Below are 6000 nucleotides of genomic sequence, written 5' to 3'. Positions count from 1 at the left end.
CTTGTATAAGGTCATTGCTGAACAGTAAGAGTGGTTCTGACACTAGTGGAATGAAACTTTCCCCATCCCACCTCTCCTCTCCCCTGCAACCCCCCATGCACCCTCAAAGTCAGCTCTGGGTGGTTGGGGGAACCCTCTGGAGAAGATTTTTGTGGGTACCAGGGGGGAGAAGAGGAAAGAGAAGTGCCACTGTGCCAGTGGAACCCTGCTGCACACCATTGCATGCCACCCTAAATGTATGCTGGTGGCGATGAAGTAGATCACCAGAGGCTTCCAGAGTCCACTGCTCAGTGTTGGAGGGGAGAGAACCTGGCACCTTTACCAAACAGCGGCATGAAACAGTGGTAGAGGCATAAGGTCTGTTAGCTCATCACCATGCAGACAGAGAACTCCTGAGTGGCTACAAGTCTCCAGCACAGGCCATGATGTCAGTGGTCCTTCCTGGAACCTGCTAACCACTCGGTAGTTGCATTTGTTTGTACAGCAATGGATGCTGGTGGGCTCTAGCATGCTGGTGGAGATGGTGACCATGGTCAAACATCTGTATCTAGAGAAGGATTGGAGAAGTGGTGCTTTAGACTTCTTGAAAGCTTTCAACATGATTGGCCCTTGATGACCATTTGATTACCTCCTGGTTGGAGGTAATTGTACTTTGAGTCTGTCCTTAAAGTCCCAGCTGATGCAGAATTCTATAGTCGGCCTGTTGCTTGAGATTAGCCCCAAACAACAACTGGTGTTTTCTTCACTTGAACTGGTAAGTTCTTTGAAAAATTAAAATCAGGTACCTTTCAAAATACCAGTAGGAGCCACTTAACCCTTCTCACCATCTCCTGCAAATGTTCCCTGTGCAATTTTCCCATTATTTTTAGCCTAGCTGGGCTTCATAGCCTAAAGTAAGCCCACCTGGAGGGAAATGGCCACAGAGGTGGGGGTTAGTTGCAGGGGAGAATCAGGAGGAGGAGGGATTGCCTTCCCTACCTACCGATCCTCTCAGCCAGTTCAATTTTCAGGAGACACATTTGCTGAGACAATGTGCAGCTCCTCTCTAACACAGAGCAGAGATGTGACCCTGCAACTATGCTTGTTAGGAAACTAATTGGCTGATAGTTGTAGTGGAACTTGAGCAAAACTGCAGTAAGTGGATATTTTGGAGTATTCTGTAGGCCAGCTTTGTAGATGAAATGCTGTTTGGTTTTATTTGGAGAACAGCAGCAGTACAACACAACTTCTTCCACCCCCACAACAAGACTGCAGTTTTGAAAAGCCAGTTGAATGTGTGTCACAACTGCATAGGACTTTATGAACTTGGTGGGTCCTATGCTGCTGCTGCTGTTGTTTGCTTTAAAAAAACACACACCAAGGTTAACACTTGACATTTTGAAAGCAACCAACATCAGTAAAGGCAATACAAAAATATGTGATAGCTTTTATTTGAACATCCTCAGTCTGTAGGCAAAAAAAGGTGATATATGCTTTCAGCTGGGAACTGAAACTCTCGGGTCACTCAGGTGAAACCAATTCAATTGTCATCTCGAGTTCAATCAAAGGATTTTCTATGCCTTGAATAGAAATATATAATATACTATAACGATGAGATATGTGGGAAATCCTCATGAAAAGATTCATTGGGGTTTTTCAAGGAACCTTATCATTTGACTCTGGGCTTTTCCAGACAAGGAAGGAAAAAATGCAAATTGATCTGTTAGTGCCTTAGAGAGCACGGGAACAGCATTAATAGAATAGGGAAGCTATTCTGTTTCCACAGAATGGACAGAGGGATCTATGGCTTCCTTTTCCTTAGGAAATAGCTGTTCTGTGGAAAAATCATCCACTGATATGTGTGTTCAAGGACTGGAAAGAATATCATTTTTCTAAGCAGATGATTGACAAAATACAATTTCTGTTGTTTCTTTGGAGCCCTTAGTTACACGATGCCTTGTTTAATACTAGGGTTATTTTATATTTGATCTTCACTGCAGTATAAACTCCAGGTGCACAGATGGCTTCCTAAGCTCCACATCATTGACTATTTTTTAAAAGATTGAAACCTCACTGCTTCAAGTAAAGATTTGGAAAATGTGAGAGCAAGCTTAATAACTGGTGACCAACCAATTGGACAGGGCTCCTAGAGGCCAAAATCTCCTGTGACATGTACCTTCACAAATCCTTGCAGTTTCTTAGAGCTCTGTGGTTGCAATACTATGCGCACAAAGGAGTACACAGTACTGGTCTTACTTTTACCAAACCTTGGACTGCACAGAGCCAGTATGGTGTAGTTGTTAAGAGCAGTGGACTCGTAATCTGGTGAACCGGGTTCGCTTCCCCGCTCTTCCACATGCAGCTGCTGGGTGACCTTGGGCTAGTCACACTTCTCTGAAGTCTCTCAGCCCCACACATCTCACAGAGTGTTTGTTGTGGGGGAGGAAGGGAAAGGAGGCTGTTAGCCACTTTGAGACGCCTTAGGGTAGTGATAAAGCGGCATATCAAATCCAAACTCCTCTTCTTCTCTTCTTCACTGTTAATTACAATTACTTGGTTCTGCATTCATAATGCAAACCTCCATTGTTGTGTTTCAGTATTCCAGCATCTGCATGTACACATATATTAGAGCCATAATTTACTCTAAATGCATAATTTGGCTTTTCTTATCCCACAGTTTTATCTGGGGGTGGGGTGGGGAAATGTTGTTTTCCAAGAATGTAATTCCAGCTTTGGAAAACATAGGCACCAGTTTTCATATTAAGCACAAAGGCTTATTTCCCCTTAAACAATTCATTTTTTAAAATACACCAAGCAAGTTCATTTATAATCCTTTACTCCCGAAATTGCAATGGCTATTTTTTTTAAATTTGGAAGTGTTAAATATTCTTTCAGCAGCAGCATTCCTATGAAAGAGCATATATAAATCTACGCTGGCAAGGGTCATAAGCAATTAATCAAAAGGCACGGAGCAAAAGGCACGGAAGTTACAATAAATTAAAAGGGCCTGTATTTATGTGAAAAGAAAAATCCATTAGTCTCTTTTAAACAATTGAACCATCCTCTCTAAAGTGACTTTAAAAAATATATATCCATTAACCAATATTTATGTTTGCATTCGTTTTTTAATCAAAGTGTTGCCAATGGATTTTTGGGACACTTAAAGTAAAAGCTGCTTCTGCAAAGAAAGGGTAGCATGAACTGCCAAAGCAGAAATGGCACTCTGCGAAACAAGTGGGGAGGTTCAGCTGTGTGTTATAAAACAGAGAAAACCAAAGAAGTAGTGCTCCATACATTCTAACTCTCCCAATTTGCTAGGGAAAGTTTTGTTTTCTGGTCCTTGTCCCGGCTAAATCACTACCCTCTATTTTGTGCTGCCTATTTGCTTTTGAGACAGCCAAGTCCTATGAAGATGCAAAGCGAGATGACTCGTGGCGAGAAGGTGAGCGAATGGGCCGAATGGGTGGCGTGGCTGCATTTCAGCAGCAAACCACGCCCCCACCAAGCCGCCCGGTTGGGTGCTCAACTGGGGGGGTGGCGCACCAGCCATGCAAATAGGGCAGGGGGCAGAACGCCCCCTGCATGCCGCTGGAATCTTGTCCCGCTCACAATACCTCCCCTCTGGAAGAATGAGAGGCCTTTTGGGACAGCCAAGCCCTATGAAGATGCAAAGCGAGATGGTTGCCTCAGGTGGCAGATAGTGGAGGGCAGCAAACCTTGGCTGCTGAAAACCAAGATGCAGTTCTTGGGAGGAAAAAATCCTTAAATAAGAGACACGGGGGAATGATTAATGGACTTCAATGTCTGTACACTAATGCGCAAAGCATGGGTAATAAACAAGATGAGCTTGAGCTCTTGGTACAGCAAACTAAATATGACATAATAGGCATCACTGAAACCTGGTGGGATAAGTCCCACGACTGGAATGTAATAATGGAGGGTTACAATCTATTTCAGAGAAACAGACCAGACAAGAAAGGAGGAGGAGTGGCGTTATATGTCAGGGATGTGTATACCTGTGAAGAGATCCAAGATTTAGAACCTCAAAGCCAAAGTGAGAGCATTTGGGTCAAAATTAAGGGAGAAAAGAATAACAGGGACCTCATTGTGGGAGTTTACTATAGATCCCCAAGCCAAACGGAGGACATAGATGATGCCTTCCTGGAACAGATGGCCAAGCATGCAAAAGGAAGGGAGATAGTAGTAATGGGGGACTTCAATTACCCGGATATTTGCTGGATGTCAAACTCAGCCAAGAGCATAAGGTCAAACAGATTCCTCACTGGCCTTGCAGACAACTTCATTGTCCAGAAAGTGGGAGAAGCAACAAGAGGAACAGCCATTTTAGATCTGGTCCTAACCAATGTTGATGACCTGGTTAGTGGGGTAGAAGTGGAAGGATCATTAGGCGTGAGTGATCATGCTCTTCTGAAGTTTACTATACAGCGGAAAGGAGCAACCAAGCATACTAGGACTCAATTTCTTGACTTTAGGAAAGCCGACTTTATAAAACTTAGGGAAGTGCTGGGTGAGATCCCATGGACAGTAATATTAAAAGGAAAGGGAGTTCATGATGGCTGGGAGTTTGTTAAGAGGGAGATAGTAAAAGCACAACTTCAGGCAATACCAATGAGACGGAAACATGGAAGGTGCCTAAAGAAGCCAGGGTGGCTATCTAAAGAACTTTTAACTGAGTTAAGATTAAAAAAGGATGTGTACAAAAAATGGAAAAGGGGGGAAACCACCAAAGAGGAATTCAAACAAATAGCCAGCACGTGTAGACACAAAGTCAGAAAAGCTAAAGCACAGAATGAACTCAGGCTTGCTAGAGAGGTTAAAAGCAACAAAAAAGGCTTTTATGGGTATGTTCGTAGCAAAAGGAAGAACAAAGAAACAGTGGGGTCACTCAGAGGAGAAGATGGTGTAATGCAAACAGGGGACACAGAAAGGGCTGAACTCCTCAATGCCTTCTTTGCCTCAGTCTTTTCCGATAAAGAAAACAATGCCCGACCTGAAGAATTTGGCGCAAATGATTCAGCAGAGGAAACACAGCCCAGAATAACTAAGGAGATAGTACAAGAATACTTGGCTAGTTTAGATGTATTTAAGTCTCCAGGGCCAGATGAACTGCATCCAAGAGTATTAAAAGAACTGGCAGATGTGATCTCAGAACCACTGGCACTCATCTTTGAGAATTCCTGGAGAACAGGCGAAGTCCCGGCAGACTGGAGGAGGGCAAATGTTGTCCCTATTTTCAAAAAGGGGAAAAGAGAGGACCCAAATAATTACCGGCCAGTCAGTCTGACATCAATACCAGGGAAGATTCTGGAGCAGATCATTAAGCAAACAGTCTGTGAGCACCTAGAAAGGAATGCTGTGATCACCAATAGTCAGCATGGATTTCTGAAAAATAAGTCATGTCAGACTAACCTGATCTCGTTTTTTGACAAAATTACAAGCCTGGTAGATGAAGGGAACGCAGTGGATGTAGCCTACCTTGATTTCAGCAAGGCATTTGACAAGGTGCCCCATGATATTCTTGTAAAGAAGCTGGTAAAATGCGGTCTTGACTATGCTACCACTCAGTGGATTTGTAACTGGCTGACTGACCGAACCCAAAGGGTGCTCATCAATGGTTCCTCTTCATCCTGGAGAAGAGTGACTAGTGGGGTGCCACAGGGTTCTGTCTTGGGCCCGGTCTTATTCAACATTTTTATCAACGACTTGGATGATGGACTCAAGGGCATCCTGATCAAATTTGCAGATGACACCAAACTGGGAGGGGTGGCTAACACCCCAGAGGACAGGATCACACTTCAAAACGACCTTGACAGATTAGAGAACTGGGCCAAAACAAACAAGATGAATTTTAACAGGGAGAAATGTAAAGTATTGCACTCGGGCAAAAAAAAATGAGAGGCACAAATACAAGATGGGTGACACCTGGCTTGAGAGCAGTACATGTGAAAAGGATCTAGGAGTCTTGGTTGACCACAAACTTGACATGAGCCAACAGTGTGA

Source organism: Podarcis erhardii, assembly GCF_964252035.2.
Source record: "Podarcis erhardii genome assembly, chromosome: 1".
Taxonomy (NCBI): Eukaryota; Metazoa; Chordata; class Lepidosauria; order Squamata; family Lacertidae; genus Podarcis; species Podarcis erhardii.
This window is presented reverse-complemented; position numbering follows the sequence as displayed.